The following is a 22,311-nucleotide window of genomic DNA, read 5'->3' as shown; positions in this document are numbered from 1 at the left end:
TTGATCTTTCATGTTCAATTTGAACTCCAAATTAGGCCCGGCAAAAGGCTGATGAACTTTAGTACCAACAGTTACAAAGATGAATAGTCACAAGGCATGCAAAAGGCTGATGACACTTTGCTAATGATTACAAAGACGAATATTCACAAAGCGCAGTTCATTCCACTTATAGTTGTGTCCTTGCCTTCTTCCTTGAGATCTGTCAGATGTTTAAGAGCATCCAAATAACCACGATCTGAGTACTCCCACCTACTCCCGCAGCACACAGATCAAATAGTGATTGAGCAAATCATAAAGAAAGAAAAGTGTCTCGATGTTGCACTTATTTAACAGGCAAGTTACAATTACTGGCTCAAAAGGTATTGGCTTGTTCCTGAAAAGGCCATACCAATGAAACTGAAGCATATCCAAAGTCTTAACATCCATCCGTTTTCTAGAGCGATCAATGTTTGCCTCAACAAAAGCTCTGGTCATTTTCACTGGTCGTGGAACCCATTTTGTGAGCCTGTTTTAGCAAGGACCCTAGCAGTTAAAAATTTAAGCAAAATATATTTAATTAGATAGAAATGTCTGCAATTTTTATCGCAAAGCTCTTTACAGCTGGCCTCTAAGATCTCGTGTTTCATGCTTTCCTTACTAAAAATGTATTATGCACAAGTACGATACCCCTTGACTTTGGCTTCAATCTCTTCTCCACGCTCTCGGCGAACCCTATTGATGAATAACCCGTACAGATCCTCTGCTGGGCCATCTGCATAAAATCAATGTGATGTAACCAGAAGGAAGTAGAGGCTATAATGCAAAGGTATTGTAAAGGTCAAGGAATTAGATGACAAGAGAGAAAAGGAAATAACTAGATGTAAAATTCCATACCAATGCATCAAAGCTCTAGAATGGTTAGAATAAAACTTACACTCTATGCCAAGTGACAACTGAACACCTTGGCACATTTTGAGCATGTTGAGCATTTTAAACAAACAGAATACTACCTCAGGATTTCAGAGAGAGTTTCAAAATGAACATATCACATTTAACAATCAACATCCTAACTAATCTTACATTTTTACTATACTGGTAAACAGAAATATATTGAGAGCCTTTAGATTTTTCTCATTAGGTCATGTTGTTATTATTCACTTCCACAAATCACTCCACAAGTATGAGTATACATAGTCATGCATAAAGGTTATGCATATATGTATGTATGTTTATTTGCGAATGCATGCATGCACATGATATATAATCTGGAAATATTTGTGTAACTAGACAAATTTAACCATGTATGCATGTAGACAACACAGTTACACATAAATATGAGTCCACACATGCATGCTTAAGTAAAAGGTCAAAAGGGTGTCAAAAGTCATATGAGCCAAAACCCTCTCTTGTTTCTTCTTTTGTTGTGCAGGATCCAAATGATTTTCAGTATGTTAACTTTAATAGAGAAGGCTCTCGAAGCAAACACCATCAGGTATATCTCTACCATCTGTTTTATTTGAGCAAGTAAACCACACTTCTCAACTCCCTTCCATCCCACCACTATCTCCTCCGCATTCTAGTCCACTCACATCTTCATTCCAAAATCCTAGATTACATTCCATTTCCGCTCAAAGCACACCATGGGTTGGATCTTCCATCTCAGCTCCTAGCAACTTCTCATTTACCATCCCACAATCGACCTACCCCCACTTTACCACCACCTTTCCCTCTAGGACAGCTGGGATGGGCATCCCCCTCACTACCCCTAGACACTCACAAACCCCCCACACGACCTTTCAAACATAAAGGATATCCATCCTATACTTATGGATTGTTGTCACACAACCCTTGAGTCACTCCTATGCAAGGGTTTCCATCTTCTGCTCCATATATCCCTATCCCTCCACCTTGGGCTATTTATGCGGTTACCATGCCCATACCTAGTCCGCCCATGTCCACCTTTGAGGCCAATGTGCACACTTCTCGTACGCATGGTGGGCACTCTGGGATCACTTCCCAAGTATACTCCACTCCATCTCTGATACCAAGAGGCATATTACACGGTGGATTCCGCGCCGCGGTGGATTCCGTGAGGTTTTACGGTGGATTCCGTAAACTTTTATTACCGGGGCTCATACACAAAGTGGATTCTTTGTGCGAGAAGTCAATGGGGACGCCTATCCTTTTCGGGCATTTTGTTAATTTAGTGTGTACATGGGTGATTCCATAGTGGGTGATTCCGCAAAATACATATTTAAATTAATAAACGTTTATGAGTTTAGAGTGCGCACTCCTGATAAATTAAGGTTAGTGATTTCTAACCAATTGATTTATTTATGCAGCTGAAGACTGCTAGGTATTCACTTTTGTCGGTTTAATTGTATTATTTTACTAACGATTGTGAATGCTTCAGTTGATGTGTAGAGATAGCAGCAGTGGCGGTGGAAAGCATTGGAGAATAGCGTATATTCCACTTATCGTCAATATTTTGATGGGCGCATACCTTAGACATGGCACCTATATTTTGTCGTGCCTATTTATCAAGGCGTTTGACATTTATTTATTATTTTTGCATGCACATGGGCACACGATTTAGATATTTGTATTTGGACATTGTATTGGGTATGCCTGACTTCTTGGGCGCCTGTCCATTAGCTTTATTTCTATTTGGCACAAAAGCAAACTCAAAAGCCAAAAGCGTGCTATTTTGTAATTTGGGCTATTATTATTTGAGCTTGAAAATGATTAATACATAAAATACATGCTTTGTGGAGTGCTCACACAAGGCATGGGGGGAGATTGCACCCAATTGGTCTCTTGTTCATGTCATGCATGCTTTCTACATTGATTTGTGTGCAAAAAGTAGAGTTCTTTTGTTCTTAGGGACCTTCTGATGCTCACTACGCGCGCTTACAGCATCCGATCTGTGCACCAATCTCCCTATCCACCCTACCCCTATTACACACATTCTCCATCTCTTAGCACTATCGCTCCTATTGCAATGGCCAAGAATACCTTCACGAATAAGACTCGTTTTAACAAGTTGAATTTCACTACTTAGTCAAAATTCATGGAATAAGTACAAGAATCTCAAGGACTTTGGGACCTCGTCATTGGTATTGAGCCTCGATTAGCTCACCCTAATCACATCCATAAATGAAGAGCCCACAGCACTACAACCAATGTTGAGTTAATGCAAGGGTTGCTTTTTGAGTTCCACTCTCAATTACAACATTTTTTCCTCGCATCTGAGCGTGGGAGTCATCTCATTGACCACTATGTAGTTCGAGATCGCACTCCACATATCAATCTTCAAGAGTTTTCTGTTAAGAAAGGGGATGATCTGAAAGTCAAGTTGACCGAGTATCGGCGTTTACTAGCCAAGTTTGCCACTACTGGCTCCTCGAAGTCAAGATGACAATCAAGTCACGTTCTTCTTGAACAAGTTGCCCAATAAATACTTCCATTTTATCCAGCACAATATCTCACTACCTAGATTGCCAACCTTCTATGAGTTCGAGTGTCAGTTCTTGCGTTATGCAAGGCTGCATGATCAAGTCTACAAGAAGTTCTCCACATACATCCATTCAAAGAGGTAAGGGTTGGTTACCTCTTCTTTAGGAGGGAAAAGCAACAGTGCCAAGAACTCGCAAGATGCAAAGGCAAACCAAAACAAAGGTGACATCACTTCCTTCGACAGAAACAAAAAAACATGACCCCTTTGGCATCAAATTCCTAAGAAAAATAGGTTTTACACACACTGCCAGAGGTCAAGCCATGCGGACAAGGAGTATCGTACCAAGGCCCAAGGTCTTCCTCCTAGAAAACCACAGCTGACTGCTATGACTACCTCCACTCCGGCAAGCCAATCCATTGGGGTATGCCTCCCGCTATTGCACCATCTACTCTACCTTTCCTAGTGATTGCTGGATATGTGGCACGCGGACAGCCTTAGCACTTTACGTATCCATTCCTAGGACATCCACTACACCTTCTAGGATTGCTTCCCTACCTCACCGTACGCGATGGTGGCCACACACTTAGCCTTTTTTAGACTTCCGCTACATACTTACATATTGATTGCATTGCACTTAGCTTTGCTTTCTTTTATTTTATTTTCAGTTTTGTTTTTTGGAGTATCTCACTACTCACATTTGTGCTTGCAGATTTTGATCTCTTTTGCAAGGTTTTGTATTTCAATGTAGGATTAACATGCAGGCTTGCACCAGTCCTTTTTGGGCTGGAGATAGAAGATGCACGCCGTTTCTTTCATGGTTCCATCTACTTGGAAGTTTTGTTCTTCTACTAGCATAGAGGCTTCCCCTCTCGCAGTGGATCATGCAACATCTCTCTCGATGCTATCATGGCTGTGACTTCTATCCTTGCTCTTCCAGTAGGAATGCTTCATCATCTTTCTCTACATGGTTCTCTGCACCACATGAAGATCGACATCCTCAGGCTCCTCTTCCTTCTTCGACATCGATATCTAGGTTGAGAGGGGGTTTCTACCCTTCTTGGTATTCTACAAGTTTCGGCACTTGTCTTCGACATCAACCTTTCACCCCCCCTCCAATTGTACCTTCACCTATGCATTACATGATTTCATCATCTTTGTACTAGGGCACTTGGACAAGTGAACAATTTGCCCACAAGGGACACTATCCAAATGGCATCTGCTACATGAGCATTCTTCATCATGTAGCATACTATGCATCCCATTGTGCAGAGTACCACTAGATGGATCCTAAGCTGCTTCCATCGGCGAATTACACCACCATTCTTCTTCACACGATACTTCATCACCTTTTCCTCATCATCGGCATCCTCAAGTGGTTGGATAAGCTTGTATTGTTTTGTGATATGTTAGGTGTAGCATCCCTACTCCCATCTTCTAGGTCATTATTACTTAATTGGTTGCCACTCCTAAAATTCACTTTCCACAAAACTTTAAAAAAAACATTCAATGTGGTTCCATCCACCTTTGTGGGGCTTGGTAGGCCATCATGCAACCAACGAGCACCCTTTGTCGGATGCCCTATCCTCTTTGGGTGACCACTTGGACTCCCTTGGTAAGATAACCATCCCCTTTGCAGTCTTGGTAGGCCACTAGGCAACGGACGTGCGCCCTTTGTTCGATGCCCTAGCTACTTTGGGGTGGAATGCCTTGGGGTAAACAATGCAGGCCTTCCCTTTTAGGCTTAGTTTTAGGCCCAAGAGGGGGTGTTGCACTAAAACACGCTTTACCGCTAATCAGTATTTTTTTTTAGCCCCAAAGCATGCTTAATTAAAGAAAAATGTAAATTTGGTACGTTGTTCGAGAGAGCTTCAATGGTCCTCCAAAATCCTAATTTTCTAGAATACCCTTCAACATCTATAAATAGACTGACTACCTACTATTCAACCTCATCTTTTTGTGAAGGTTTCTCACTCTATTGTATAGATTTCAACCGTCAACCACCTACCATCTACTGTTCAGCCATCAACGAGACTACAGCCATCACTATCCAGCCTTAGACGGCCTGTTTTCAGCCATCGCCTTGCTATTTGGAGGTCTCCATCTATTGCGTCATCATGGCTCCTGATTAGCCTGTGTTTTCAGCATCTGGTGCTAAGCAATAGGCTGCTACCATCTCTCGCACCAGGCAACTGCTACAGTACCTCTCCTGTTGTCACTTCAATTCCCTGACACTCTAGTGATCAACATTTGATGTTTCTTGCACTCCGACTCGTGGTCACAGCACTTGGAATCTGTCTTCGACGGACGTCACTCTCCAACACTACATTGCTCTACCCTTGGGAATTTTGCACACTCTTACATCCATTTACAACATTCATTCACTTTAGAGTTTCTTCTCTCTGTGTCTCTGTGTTTGAGTTTTGAGTTTTTGTGTTTTGCATTTAGGGTTTGAGTTTTGCTTGTCTCTATCTAAATCTTTGTGTTTTAATCTTAGTCGTACATACTATGTTTCCTCAGTGCAAACCCTAGCATATCTTCATAGGCCCCACTTTCTGAGCACTCTTTCCAAGGTGGCTCGTAAACCCTAATTTCAGCTGCAAATTCAAGTTTAGCAATAGAAATTCTTCAATTGCACCCTAGTGGGCTTGAATTTGGTTCAAATCTTTTGAGGGAAGCTGTGAATTTGCCAAGATAATAGAGAGAAAGCTAGAGAGAGAGAGAGAGATTCAAGGTTTCATCACCAAAATTGGCTGGAATTTAATGCTGCCCTACTATGAATGACTGATTGACTGCAATCCACCATCATTAGGAGCCCCACATGTAGTTGGTTTCCCTTGTGGGCCTCAAAACTTGCTTCCAATGGCCTCCTAATAAGATAGGGGGAGCTCTTTGACAGCCTCCAATGGCTACATTGATCGCCAATAGCTAGAAAATTGCAACATCTCTCTCTCATCCTCTGCTAACTAACTTGCACCTTCGACATCCATTGACTTTTCAAGGTCCTTGACCCATCATTGTGATCTAACTTGCACCTCACATTTGCACATTTGATTAATACTTAATCAAATGCTAAGCAATGCATCAAAATTCTATATCTACATGGTAGATCTCCCCCTTGGAATCCTTGCAATTGCCCTCGGTTGCACTGCAAGTTGTCAAAAGCATCTGTTGCCACTGCTAGAATTGCATGCTAATATCATAGTCAAACAATATGTGCACCTATTAGTTAACCATGCTCATGCCCTCTACATGCCTGAAATTCCAGTTACTTAAACCAATTAACGATCCACACACATTAATCATAACCACTATCAGAACCATAAGGAATACCTTCACATCACAGAAACATAGAACTTTGCTCCAGCTTGTAGAAACGGCCTAATGCATTCCAAACTCCCAAGATGTGAAATGGCTATAAACGTTCCTTGCCATTCCCACCCAGTCCTTGTGTAAAGACAGAATCTCAGCAAAAAGTAGAGAATACACAACAAATATGAGAAGAAGAAGAACTTCTTTGCTTTCAAACAAATTAATACAAAGATGGCTCTATCCACCCATGTGCTTTCACTGTGAAGCTTAGATGGTGATCCAAACAAATGATAGGCGAAAAGCTTAAGACTAGTTAAAAAAACTCTAACAAGGTGAAAGATAGATTGATGATGGCTTGGAAAGGATCTTCCTTTTATAGCCCAGAAAGGTAGTTTAGTCGGCTTGTCCGACCATATTATAAACCTTCCCTACTCAACTAGGAAATATTTCCTTCATCGTCAAGCTGAGGGCATTGCCCCTGAATCTCAATCAAGGGGGCCACTAGCCTCCCTTGAGACCTCCCAATCAGGGGCCGCTTCCACCCCCTTTAAACCCCAAAATAGGAACCCTTGATAACTCCCACACCCCATATCTCGATGCATTGTGTCTCGAGTTGCTACCAACATAGCTACTCTATCTAATCTAAAGGCTAAATCCACAATGGTTCACATAGATCTCATCTAGCATACAAGTCAAGATGTCAGAGCTCACACATGGATTCTCCTCATAATGGGGGCCTTACAACTTAGAGCACTATAGATCAAGGGTAGGGCATTGAGCATATGTAACACCCCCCCTTCAATATCCATCCACAGCCAAACTACATCCTTGGCCCAATGCCAAGTCTCTGAATATGAACTCCAAGCGGATCCTTCATATAAGCTTTGGGAAAGATATCTACTCCATTCTCCTCTGTTGGACAGTAGACAAGCTTACTATCCCATCCTCCATCAAGTCACGCACATAGTGATACTGAATCTCGATGTGTTTGCTACATCTGAAACTAACATTTTTATATATGAATTGTTACCAAGATATATTGGCTCAATGATTCAAATTAATTTGACGATCATATGCTTTGAAAATCGATTTATATTATTTAAATATTTCAAATATATCGTTAAATATTTATCTTTCTAGTCAAGGGTGGCCTACGGCTAGAAAACATCCTAGAATTACACTTAGGGTCATCATTGACGAGATGCCCAAGAATAATGATAAGTTCAGTCAGATGCTCAAATTGACCACAAAGCCCAGATAACTAAGACTTTTGCGCTCGAGTAGTAACATTGACTAAAAGCCTATATAATGAGTGGTTTAAAAAAAAAGCAAACCTAAATGCTCATGATCAAAGAACAAACCATGAATCGGTAAACCTATACAATTAAGCTCTCTAGAATCTAAATCTAGTAACTCCTAAAATTTAGGAGGTTACTATTTTTCAAAGTTGCTCAGATGGAAATTTTGTTCATATCAAAGACTCCGAAAATTCACAAGAAATAATTTTATCTCAAGGGCTATCTCAAATTCTTAACCATCTGAGAGATTTTTAGACTAGAAGATTTAGAAGCTTCTTTCTCTAGAAAAGTGACACGTGGCATCTAGAATAGGATGTGTTATTTTGAAGAGACAAGTGTCTCTACACTTGTTATTTTCAATAAACACTTGTCATTTGTAGCCTTTACTTTCCACTTTTAAGCACCCAAGCCCCACACCTATGAATTGGAGGCTTCTCTCTTCAATTTAAATACACTCTAATGCTGAAATTCCAATCACATGGTTTGTACTCTCCTATCTATCACTCATCCAAGAAGCACTTTCTACTTAGCTTGATCTAGTCAAGTACTAAAGAAGAAGATCATCTTGTTGCCCGAAGTATACAGAAATTACTACTTAGCTTTATCTAGTCCAGGCACTAAAAAAGAAGATAAGTTTATTGCCTGGAGTATACAAAATTAGGGTTTCAAAACCCTAATTTTCAGAATTGCATCAAATCAACCCTTTGTATATAGTTCAAGCACTTAGTGCTCATGGTTTGTTTCAATAAATTCCTATAAAGGAGGAGGGGTCGGTTCCTCTCTTATCATGGTATCAAATCTCTTCTCTGTGTGTGTGTGTGTGTGTGTGTGTGAGTGTGTGTTGATTTTCATGGTGATAATTGATCAAGTTGTTTAAGTTCAAAGTATTGTCATTCTCACATTCTTCCCCGCACTTACATTGATATCAGAGCAAGGACTTCTTTGCAAGAACTTTTCTGAAGCAACAAGATCTTTGGACTTAACTTTCTCATCATGTCAAGAGGCGAAGAGGAGAATTTTGATAAGCAGCCAATCAAAAGGCTCACGACACTTTGTATTTGTATGTTTCTTTGCTCGTAAGGAGATACAAAGATACAAGGAGTTGAAAATGGATCCAGAAATTCAAGCTTTGATATAGAGAAGGGCTAAAGCACAAGCTAAAGTGAAGGTGTTTGAAGATTTCCTTACCAAGAAGGCTCTTGAGACATATGGTATTACCATTGCAAAGGCCTACCTCAGCATGAAAGATATCACTGTTATGGATGCAACTAAGTCTATGAAAGGTAACACATCACCAATCAATTGAGCATCCACCCAAGCAGAAACTTCAAAGTCTCATGATACACAAGCTGCCTCCTCTTGTTCCAAAAATACCTCCATGAAGAAGGACAAGGAGAAAGTCAAAGAACTAACTATTTCCATGGTAGCTGAATCTCCAAATATGCTTTTAGCAAAGGAAAATGATGCTAAAAGAGACTTCAAGCTTGGGGAGAAGAGTGTCAAGTTTGACATTTTCTATGGTAAAAGAGATTCTCAAAAAGTTGTATCTTTTACCGGACAATTTGATGCTACTTTTGGTAGCAAAGATTACACATAAAAATCAAAGATTAGGATGTTTAAAATGCATTTGCAGGATGCAGCTTTAAATTGGTGGCTCAAAGTTATTCAAGAGAGAAAGAAACCAAAGTCTTGAAAAGAGTTCAAGAAAGTATTCAATAAGAAATTTTTGCCTTCATCCTTTGAAGCTGATATGCAACATGAATGGAATGACCTACAATAAAGTCAAGGAGACAATGTTGAGATATATATCAACAAGTTTGCAATTGATTATCTTAAATTTACATCTCTTAATGAAGTTCCTTCCAATATGGAGATGAGAGAGTTTATCCATGGGTCACATACAATGATATGGTGAGCTATCAAGATGACAAAGCATGATACTTTGGAAGCAGCCCAAGATGCAGCCCTAGAAGCAAAAAGACTACATATGCCATGGATGCTTGGTAAAGCCTTCAAAGAAGAACCACAAAATAAAAAGACCAAGATGTTTAACCAAAAGGATAGAGATACACCATCTTTGCCATCAAAAAAGAAGCTAATGTACTAGCAATTAGCAAAATATACAAGAGAATGATGATGTTTCTCTTGTGGAGGAAAAAAACACATGGCTAGTCAAAAAGAAGGAAAACCAACCCCAAAAGACACCTCAAGCAAATGTTGTACCTAAGGAATCCTTGCAACGAGGTGAAACTTCCATTAGAGGAAAGGAAGCTTTTTACACCTAAAACCAAATCATTTCTTTGTGAAATGTGATACTTCAGGAGATTGCATAGATGCAATCTTAAACCAGTAAGGGCATGCACTTGCTTATGCAAGCAAAAGGTGCAAAATGCAGAAAAGAATGCTACTACCTACTATGAAAAGGAGTTGATAGCTATTGTTTAAGTTTAAAAGATTGAAAACGCTACCTTTTAGGTGAATAATTTCTCATCAAGATGGACCGTGACAGTCAAGGATATTTTCTCAACCAACCAAAGATTTCTAAGAAGCATATTCAATGGGTCAATTATTTAGTTCAATTTAACTTTCAAATATTACATATTTCTGGAAAGCAAAACAAGGTAGTTGATGCCTTGTCAAGAAGACCTTAGACTTATGCAATGTCCATGCTTTATTATGTAGATTTCACTAACATAAGGGACATGTATGCTTTTGACGAAGAATTTAAAAGCATTTGTAAGAGTTTACAACCCGGTAAAAAGGTAAAAACTCTTATCTTATCAATGATAGATTTCTTTTAACAGAGAATAAGTTGTGCATTACTAAAGATTTCATGCCTAAAGTAATGAAAGAATATCATGTTGCTCCTTACATGGTTCATCGTGGTATTTTGGCCACAAGGCACTTGAAATGTATTTCTTTTCGTGAAGTCTTTGACGAGACATTGAACAATTTGTTAAAGAATGTCTTGTATATCAAAAGATAAAGTTTGATTGCCAAAAGTCTGCAAGGCTTTTGCAACCATTGCTAATTTCGAACCAACCTTAGGAAAGCATTACTATGGATTTTATTTTTCGCTTGCCAAAATTAGCAAATGACAAATGATAGCATATTGACTATTATTGATTGGTTCAACAAGCTGGCTCATTTCATTCCAATCAAAAAGACTATCCAATCTCAACATATAGCTAGAATATTTATTCAACAAATCTTCATGCATCATGGGTTGCCACAATCCATCGTGGATGATAGAGGTCCACAAACTACTAGTCTATTTTAGCTAGCTCTTTTTGAAAATTTCAGTACAAAGCTTACCTTAAGTGAGATAGCTAATCTCACAATATTGAATCTTTATCGCATAATTGTATTGAAAGTTGAGAAGGATTGAGTAAGAGAACACGGAGATGAGAGCTATGGCGGATGAAGCAAGAGCAAGAAAGAGAATCCAAATGTGGGAACTCCAACAGTCACAATGTGTGACTGGCCTTCCCTTTATTCAAATGTCACTGAAAGAATAAAGAATGAAGTGACAGTGATGGGCGCCCGCCGCCTATAGTGTGCAAGTACGGGTACTATCAATGTAGTAATACACGAGCAGCTAGGAGGAGGCACCTTTACCCCCAACAACCTCCCACTTAAAGGTGAATCTGCCTCAATGAGAAGTGATAAGAAAAAAGAAAAAAGACAATACAACATGTACATAGATACAAGAGGATGAGAAAAGATATCATCTCATCCAATGCCCATCAACTTCCTAAGGAAGGCAAAGCGCTCTACAGAGAGGCTTTTTGTGAGCAAGTCTACAAGATTCTGGTCAGTTGAGATCTTAACAAGGTCAACAGACTTATCCTCAACGACCCCACGAATGAAGTGATACCTCACATCAATGTGTTTTGTCTTCGCAAGGAAGACCGAATTCGTAGCTAACCGGATAGCATTCATAGAATCCAAATGCAGTATAGAGATAGCATCTGCAATACCAAGGTCAGTGACCAAACAACCCAATCAAATGGCCTCCTTGCAAACCTCAATGGTTGCAACATACTTGGCCTCTGTAGTAGAAAGGACCGTGCATTTATACACCCTGGACATCCATGAAACACCATCTCCAACAAAAGTGAACACATAGCCGGAGGTGAACTTCCTCCTATCTGCATGTCCTGCATAGTCAGAGTTACTGTATCCCACGACTCCTGTATCCTAGCTACCATAACATATGCACATATCAGCAGTGCCCTTCAGGTATACGATACCCTTCACGGCATCCCAATGCCTCTTGCTAGGTGTAGCTATATAACGTGCCATAATACCAACTGCAAAAGCAATATCTTGACGGGTGGCTATTGTGGTATGCATAGAACTGCCCACTGCGGATGCATAGGGAATCTTGGCCATCTCGACCCTTTGTTTATTTGTCTACGGACAATCGGTCTGTGATACCTTCACATGAGAAAGCAATGGACAACCAATAGGCTTTACATCCTGCATACGGAAGTGCTCAAGGACTTTATGAATGTACTCTCTCTATGATAGATAGAGTAGTCCTTGATGCCTATCACGTGTAATGCACATACCAAGAATATGAGAGGCATATCCCGATCTTTCATCTCAAAGCTCTTCTTGAGCTAAGCCTTAAGAGCATCTAGCTCATCATGAGCTTTCCCCGCCAAAAGCATGTCATCCACATAGAGTACCAAAATCAATAAAGATCCATCACGTGTTTTCTTCGTGTACAAGCACGGATCCATAGCACTACAGCTGTAGCCCTGTGACTGCATAAATGCATCGAACTTATGATACCATTCACTAGGTGCCTGCTTCAAGCCATAAAGACTTTTTCTCAATCTACACACTAGGTGTTCCCTGTCACGCTCTACAAGCCCTTAAGCTGCTCCATATAAATCTCATCATGCAAGTCCCCATATAAGAAAGTCGTCTTGATATCCAACTGATACAAGTCCAAGTCAAGTTGTGCAACCAAAGTCAAGACTAAGCGTAGGGTGGTCATTTTCACCACACGAGAGAAAACCTCATCAAAGTCAACACCATGCTCTTGCTTAAAATCCTTTGCTACCAATCTAGCCTTGTATGCCGGCCTGGGATGTCCAGGTACTTTTCAACTTGTACATCCACTTGCAAGGCAAATCCCTCTTGCCACATAGCAAGGAAAACAAATCCCACATACGATTCTTATGAAATGAGTCAATCTCAGACTGCATAGCCCTCTCCAAGGAGTCCCTCACCCCTGCGCATAGCCTCATCATAGGTAAGCGGCTCTCCTGCATTTGTAACCAAGACATAATTTATGGAGGGCTCATAATGGTCACGAGGTCGTCTATCTCTAGTAGAACGCCTCAATGCAGGCTATGCTGCCTGTCCAATGTCATGTCTAACATCCTGTCTAACATCCTGGCCATGAGGATCAACTGGTGCAAGTTATCTAGTTAGTTGTGAGGGTGTAAGGGGGCTTCTCTTAAAACATAACCCTATGTATCTCAACAACTTTCTCAGGCTACATATGCATTTTGTCCTCATGGAACACAACATCATGGCTGTGGATCAATTTCCATGCCTGCGGATCCCAAAGATGATATCCCATCTCATCTGCATCTCCACAACCAAGGAAAATGCATTTCATACTTTTAGGATCCAGCTTATTGCGGTTATCCTTGGATACATAGCAAAAGGCCTCACATCCAAAGACACGCAAATGAGCATATGAGGGAGGCTTTCTTGTCCCTACCTCCTCTACAACTTGAAAGTCAATACCACTGCAAGGTGACATGTTAATGAGATGCACAGCAATAGAGACTGCCTCAGCCCAAAAATGTTGTAGTAAGCTTACTTGGCTAAGCATACTGCAGACCCTCTCCTGAATAGTCATATTCATATGCTCAGCCATATCATTCTGGGAAGAGATGTAAGGAGCGGTCAACTGACGCTTAATATTCCGCTCGTCACAAAACTGCTCAAACACACACGAGACGTATTCACCCCCGTTATCGATTCTTAGGCATTACTAATTCTCTACTAAAGCAAGCCAACACTGAAAGACAGCCAAGACATCAATTTTCTGCTTTATGGGATAAGCCCTAACCTTACATGAATAATTATCAATAAATGTGACAAAGTACTTCGCATCCCCTAATGTCTGACAAGACATGGGTCCACATACATCTGAATACACAAGAGCCAAAGGCTCACCCATGTGTGGAATACCAAACTTTTTATGCGAATTCCTAGTCTCCCTGCTATATAAACAATGATCACACCACTCAAAATGCAAATAGTCAAAAGAAGGAAGATACTGCAAAGCACTAAGCATTTTCATTCCCTTAAGTGACATATGCTCGAGACGAGCATGCCATAGAAATACATGTGGGATAGAACCCACTGACAAAACATGGTCAATAGTACCAGATATAAGCAAGGGGTAGAGGCTGCCAGACTTGGCACCTCTTGCAAGAACAAGCCTACCACGAGTTATCTTCCATACAAAATCGCTAAAGCATATATGATAACCTGCATCATCAAGCTACCCAGCAGACATAAGGCTTTTAGTCAATGCGGGTACATGACGTACATTATGCAAAATAAAAGTGCTACCAGAGGGAAACTGTAGAGTGGCATCACCAATGCCAACAATAGCAAGAGACCAATCATCACCTAAGCGCACAATACCAGATACACTACGATAGATATGAAACCACTCACGATAGGAGGTCACATAAAAAACGCACCTGAATCCAAGAGCCAACACTGTGCATACATAGAGTGAGCCTTGATTAGCTGAGAGGCATCACATGAAGAGGCTGCTAAGATGTAGTCCGTCGGACTCCTCTGTTGAGCTAAAATATGCATTACTTGTTGATTAGCCTCTTAAACAGCCCCAAAACACACTAAAAATACTCTTTTAAAGTAAAACCCTAAAACGAGGAGCGGTTCGAGAAAGTTTAGTGGAAACCCTAATTTTTGGGGCGCCCTTCCACATCTATAAATAGACAGGCTACCCCCATTCAGCCATCATCCTTGTTTTGCAGGTTACACTAGCCCACACACCCTCTGCTGCTGTTGGCGCCCAGTTTCCAGCTTGCAGCCCACCTCCATCTGCTGTCCAGCCATCATCGACTGCAGCCACATCATCTTCAGCCTGTCCATTGCTGTAGACGACAGCTCTCAGCTGCTGGCAACTACTCCAAACTGTCCCAAACTGCTGTTCAGCCTGCTGTCCATCATCTCCAGGGTCAGCCAGCCTGCAATTTCAGCATTGCAGGCCCTAACACTCTCAAATATTGTTTCAGCCTGCTATTTCCAGCAGACTATGCACAGTTTCCAGCCCCCGATCGGTGGTACACTGCTGCGTTTACCAGTTTCCAGCCTCCAGACTGCTGCGTTTTGGTAACCAACCTGCTGCCATTCACTATTCAGCACTCCTACACTCCGACTGGTAGTCACAGACTTGGGATCCGTCTTCGGTGGACGTCACACTACAACATTGCTCTGCCCTTGAGCACACTGTACACTCTTACATTCATTTACAGCATTCATTCACTTCAGAGTTGTGTTCTCTCTCTCCCTTCTTCTGTTTGTGTTTGAGTTTTGAGTTTTACATTTAGGGTTTGAGTTTTGAGTTTTGCGTTTAGGGTTTGAGTTTTGCCCTCTGTGTCTATGTCTGTGTCTTTGTGTTTCTGCCGTGGTCGTACACTCTGTGTGTCCTCAGTGCAAACCCTAGCACTCTTCTTAACATGGTATCAAAGCCGATGCTCTTGTAAAGAGTATCCTGTGGATATTGTTGAGAGCTAGTCTTTGTGCGAGGCACACAATACGACTCGTAACCGAATCACAATGTCCCAAACACGTTCTCTAGTTCCTATGATATCTTATTAGGTTTCTCCATCATTGGAGGCCCTGAGACGGCATTATGGACTCGATAAGGAGGACGACACTCCACCTTTACCATATTTCACTAACATGACAGAGGAGGAAATTGAGGAGTACTATCGCAACAAGTACGGTGATGTTTATACCCTTGCTTCCAGTTCTGCTACCACATCCGGACCGGTTGGTGAGGCTAGCCACCTCTTCAATCATGGAAGACATACATCTTTCGGAACGTCTGGCGATCCATCTTCATCATCTCCGCCAGGTCCAATGTCAGGTTTGTACAATTATTTTGTGTTGCATGAATCAAAACCCTCGCCTGTTTTTTATTTTGAGGTACAGGATCCGGATGGCTTTGCGTATGTGTACTTCAATAGAGGGGGCTCACGAAGCAGACGAAATTCAGGCACATCCACAGCTTCTATTTCATTTGAGCATATTACACACACTTCTCATTTCCCTCCCATCCCACCCTCTTCTATATCACACCTTGATCATCTCTCATCATCTTCCCAAAATCTTGGATTATACTCCACATCTGCATCACACACCCTGGGGGTTGGATCTACCATCTCCGCTCCTAGTACATTTTCCTTCTCCACCCCATTCTCTACCTCTTTGCACCATAGTACTTCGTTAGAGGAAATGCCACCCTTCAACACAGTGCCTCTCACCTTTCAGCCAATGAGCACACCCATCACTCCTGGGTCGACTGTGACGGGTATCCCCCTCACTATCCCCAGCTTCACATCTCCCATGACCACTCATACGCAAGGGTTTCCATCCTCAGCTTATAGTCTGTCTTCACACTCTCCTTGGGTTACACCTACGCAGGGATTCCCATCTTCTGCTCCATGTGTTCCCATCCCACCTCCTTGGGTTCCTCATGTGGCTACCATGCCCATGCCTAGTCAGCCCATCCCTACCTATGGATCCACCTTGCACACTATCTGCATGCCCGGTGGGCACTCTGGGACCCATTCCCAAGTGTACTCCACTCCCCCATCCTACCCCCACTACACTTTTTCACACTATCCATCTCCGAACACTACCACTCTTGTTGCAATGGCCAAGAATGCCTTCATGGATAAGACACGTTTTAACGAGTCAAATTTCACTACTTGGTCGAATTTCATGCAACAAGTGCTTGAGTCTCAGGGTCTTTGGGACCTCGTCATTGGTCTAGAGCCTATGCCAGACCCTCGACTAGCTCACCCTAACTACATCCGTCAATGGAGAGTCCGCAATGCTACAGCCAATGTTGAGCTGATGCAGGGATTGCTTCCTGAGTTTCACTCTCAGTTGCAGCACTTTCCACTCGTGTCAGAGCATTGGAGTCACCTTCTCGACCGCTATGCGGCTCGTGATCGTACTCAGCGCATCAATCTCGACTTTGGGCTTCAAGAGTTCTCTCTTAAGGAAGGGGATGATCTGAAAGTCAAGCTGGCTGACTATAGGCGGTTACTTGCCGAGTTCGCCACTATTGGCCATCCAAAGTTAGATGACGATCAGGTTACATTCTTCTTGAATAAGTTGCCCGCAAAATACTTCAACTTCATTCAACACATCATCTCCCAACCTCGATTGCCAACCTTCTACAAGTTTGAGTGGCAGTTCCTACGTTACGCAAGGCTGCATGATCAAGTCCACAAGAAATCCTCATCACAGCCTTATTCATAGCAGAGGGGGTTGGTTGTTTCTTCTTCGGGAGGAAAAACCACCAGTGGCAAGAACTCGCTAGATGCGAAGGCAAGTCAATCAAAGGGTGACTCATCTTCCTCCGATGGAACCAAAGACTCAAGATCTATCTAGCAACAACTCCCTAAGAAAAACCAGTTTTACACACACTGCCAGAGAGCAGGCCATGTGGACGAGGAGTGTCGCTCCAAGGCCCAAGGTCTTCCACCTAAAAAGCCTCAACAGACCGCTGCGACTTCACAATCCAATGGGGCTACGCCTTCCGCTGCTACCTCATCTGCTCCTTCAGTCCCCACAACGACTGCTAGACATGTGGCCCCTGCACAGCCTCAGCGGCCATCCTTCTCTACTCCTGAAGGATTGGTTGATTGGTCTGCATGTTCCGATCCCGTTGCACTTCATGCATCTATCTCACCTTCCTTCCCACCTCGTCAGGCGTTCCCTTGGCCGAGCCCTACTACTGGACATACGCAATGGTAGCCACCTTCTTAGACTAGCATGTCTCTAGGTCCTTTCGAATACCCTAGGTCAGTCTAGCATTCATTTTTCGCACTCTTAGAGTCAAGCCCATAGGATTTTTGTCTCTACATTTTAAGTCTTCCGCTGCATTTACTCACACACACATACACATTTGCATCTTTGCACTTGTTCCTTCAGTTAGCTTTTCATTTTAGTTTTGTTTTGTTTTTGGAGCATCTCACTACTGACCTCTGTGATTGCAGACTTTGATCTCCTTTGCAGGTTCTGTTTTCAATGTAGGGCTAACATACAGGTTTGCCCAGTCCTACCTGGGCCGGAGACTTGGGATGTGCATCGTTCCTTCATGGTTTCATCATCCTTGGAGTTTTACTCTTCTACTAGCATGGAGGCTTCCCCTCTCGAGGCGGATTGCACAGTATCTCTTTTAATGCTATCATGGCGGTGACTTCTACCTAGCTCTTCCAGCTAGGATGCTTCCTCCTCCTCTTCATTCCTTATGGTTCTTGGCACCACATGAAGGCCGAAATCAGGCTCCTCTTTCTTTTTCAACATCTACATCCCGGTTGAGAGGGGGTTCCTACCCTTCTTGGTATTCTACAGGCTTCAGCACTTTGTCTTCCACATCAGCTTCTCACCCCTGTTGTACCTTACCTTTTTGCATTACATAATTTCATCATCTTTGTACTAGGGCGCTTGGTAAGTGAACAATTTTCCCATGAGGGACACTGTCCAAGTGGCACCTGCTGCATGAGTATTCTTCAACATGTAGTATACTTTGCATCTCATTGTGCAGAGCACCACTTGAGTAGATCCTAAGTTGTTTCCACCAGCGACTGTTGTTACCACACCACCATCCTTCTTCATCACATGGATACCTCATCACCTACTTTTCCTTGTCATCGACACCCTGAGTGGATGGGTTAGCTTGTACTGTTTTGTGATGTATTGGCTGTACCCTCCCTACTCCGGTCTTCTGGGTCACTATTCCTCAATCGGCCACATCCCATAAAATTTACCACACTTATTTTTTTAAAAACACACAAAAGTTCCATATAGTTCCATCCGCCTTTGTAGGGCTTGGTAGGCCACTGGGCAGTCGACGTGCACCCTTTATCCGATGCCCTGTCCTCTCTGGGGTGACTACTTGGATTCCATTGGTAAGATAACCATCGCCTCTACAGTCTTGGTAGGCCACTGGGCAGTCGACATGCACCCTTTGTCCAATGCCTTGGCTGCTTTGGGGTGGGACGCCTTGGGTAACGTCAACATCACAATGGTTGGCCTAACCTTTCGGCTCAATTTTGGACCTAAGAGGGGGTGTTGAGCTAAAATATGCATTACTTGCTGATTAGCCTTTTAAACAACCCCAAAACACACTAAAAATGCTCATTTAGAGTAAAACCCTAAAACGGGGAGCAGTTCTAGAAAGTTTAGTGGAAACCCCAATTTTTGGGGCGCCCTTCCACATCTATAAATAGACAGGCTGCCCCCATTCAGCCATCATCCTTGTTTTGCAGGTTACACCAGCCCACACACCCTCTGTTGCTGTTGACGTCCAGTTTTCAATCTGCAGTCTGCCTCCATCTGTTGTCCAGCCATCATCGACTGCAACCACATCATCTTCAGCCTGTCCATTGTTGTAGGCAACAGCTCTTAGCTACTAGCAACTGCTCCAAACTGTCCTAGACTGTTGTTCAGTCTGCTGTCCATCATCTCCAGGGTCAGCCAGCCTGCGTTTTCAGCATTGCAGGCCTTGACACTCTCAAACACTGTTTCAGCCTATTGTTTACAGTAGACTGTGCACAGTTTCCGGCCCCCGATCGGTGGTACACTGCTGCGTTTATCAATTTCCAGCCTCCAGACTGCTGCGTTTTGGTAACCAGCCTGCTGCCATTCACTATTCAACACTCCGACACTTCGATTGGTGGTCACAAACTTGGGATCCGTCTTCGGTGGACATCACACTTCGACATTGCTCTGCCCTTGAGCACACTGTATACTCTTACATTCATTTACAGCATTCATTCAGTTCAGAGTTGTGTTCTCTCTCTCCCTTCTTCTATTTGTGTTTGAGTTTTGAGTTTTGCGTTTAGGATTTGAGTTTTGCCCTCTATATCTGGGTCTGTGTCTTTGTGTTTCTGTCATGGTCGTACACTCTGTGTGTCCTCAACGCAAACCCTAGCACTCTTCTTAACATCCTCAAGCTACATGATATTTATCTCCTCAATCTTTACGCTAGACTTTGCAAGTATAATGCTGCAATCATTGGATTTTTCCTACACCTTTTCTTTTCCCTTTTCTTTGAGCTTGTCATCGCACATCTTATGGCACTACGGTCGTATGTGTCCTACTTTCCCACAATAATGGCATGTAAGATCAAACTTACGTCCACGGGACTTGCTACGTCCACGTGACTTAGACCAGGACTTCTGAGAGTCCTTCCCATGACGATCATTATCTTTCTTGTCACTTCTGCCACCTCTAACGGATAAAGCATGTGAACTGCGGGAAGCATCATTGTTTTTCCTATTAATTTCTTCAGTTAAAAGAGCACTCTCTACATCTTGCAATTTCAGCCCATCAAGTTTGTTAGTATAGATCGCAATGCAAAATACATCCCAAGACTCAGGTAAAGTGCGAAGCAGAAACAAAGGATACAGATTATCCTGAAACTCAATACCCTGTTGAAGCAGATTCTTCATGATAGAATGAAACTAGCTAAAGTGAAAAGACAATGGGGTCCCCTCCTTCACGCGAAGATCCATCAACTATTTAAGCCAATACATCTGTGAAGCAGGGCTCTACTTTACATAAAGTTCCTGAATATTTTCCCATAGATTCCATGCACTCTGATCTTCATCTTCAACAATATTATTATGGATCTCTTCAAAGAGTGATAAAATGATAGTGGACTTGCATAGTGCATCTAAATCAGCCCAGTCATCATCATCCATATTCTCAGGTTTAATACCTTTGTTTCTTAGTGGCTTAATCTACAATTTCTGTACCAAAACCTGCCATATTTGAGATTTCAAGTAGCCATAGTTGGTGCCATCCATCTTGGCAATGTTAAACAAAGCCGTATCTTTGAGATGACTAGCCATAATGAGTCAAACAGAGGCACACTATGCAGAAAACAGTCTGCTGTAATTAGCAATAAACTGGCCAAAACCACTGCCAAAACAAGCTGAAAATAATAAAAACTGCTAGAATGACCAGTTATCCACCAAATAGTACCAAAAGTACATCAAAACAACATGATTAAGCTCAATAAATACATCACAGTCCGCATAAAACAGCTTGCTGTAATAAATGACAGCAATGAGTAAATGAGAGCATATAGTGAGCTAATAGAGATCCAATGACAACAGTGACTGCCAAGTCCAATCCTGCATCAAGCGAGCATAACAAAGGCACTATGACAGCCAATGAACATGAGCCAAACACCCAAATGTGTCAGGAGAGTCCGTCAGTACAACCGATACATCCCCTGAGTAATAAGCAAGATGTACACACCACTAGCAAGACCTGACAAAGGTCGGTGTATGCTCAATGAAAACGGATCAAATTAGCTCATAAGCATCTAAGAGCAGACATGGAAGCATCCAATCCTGCATCAAGCGAGCATAACAAAGGCACTATGACAGCCAATGAACATGAGCCAAACACCCAAATGTGTCAGGAGAGTCCATCAGTACAACCGATACATCCCCTGAGTAATAAGCAAGATGTACACACCACTAGCAAGACCTGACAAAGGTCGGTGTATGCTCAATGAAAACGGATCAAATTAGCTCATAAGCATCCAAGAGCAGACATGGAAGCATCTACCAAGCAAATATCATAGTCAAGGACATGTAAGAGATCCCAGTCTCAAATCTCAAGTAAAAGCTCAAATGCATAACCCGCAAGCTCTAGGTAAATCCAAGACTATAAGCATAAAGCTCCCACTGGCACAAAAGTCGATGGCAAATGAGCAACCAAGCTCAGGGATAGCATGTAAATGCATAAGACATCTCATTGCCAAGACCGTACATCATGACAGCACCAAGAGCACATAAGCGGTCAAGCATCTGATAGCATCCAAGTACATCATGTATGAACCCAAGTCAATCTTTGACAAGCCAAGAAACATCCAAAAGAGGTTCCAAAGTATCCGAGTATAAGCCCAACTGAAGCTTCGAGTGGCAAAGAAGCTCAAACAATGTA

The 22,311-nt window shown here is 42.2% G+C and overlaps 1 pseudogene across 1 annotated transcript in view; it reads right to left on the bottom strand.

Moving 5' to 3' along the window:
• The window catches only part of LOC148010180 (flagellar radial spoke protein 5-like), a 67,083-nt pseudogene that overhangs the window by 20,743 nt on the left and 24,029 nt on the right, over positions 1-22,311 (bottom strand). The window contains exons 2-4 of the transcript XR_015689768.1: positions 667-751; positions 389-505; positions 185-249 (exon numbers count right to left, since the gene is read on the bottom strand). The product of XR_015689768.1 is annotated as a flagellar radial spoke protein 5-like (transcript). The remainder of the gene's footprint in view (positions 1-184; positions 250-388; positions 506-666; positions 752-22,311) is intronic.

Source organism: Lygodium microphyllum, chromosome 30, assembly GCF_053477565.2.
Source record: "Lygodium microphyllum isolate KBCC chromosome 30, Lygodium_microphyllum_v1.1.10, whole genome shotgun sequence".
NCBI classification, from domain to species: domain Eukaryota; kingdom Viridiplantae; phylum Streptophyta; class Polypodiopsida; order Schizaeales; family Lygodiaceae; genus Lygodium; species Lygodium microphyllum.
Note: the sequence above shows the minus strand (reverse complement) of the source record. Positions and strands in the feature narration are given on the sequence as shown.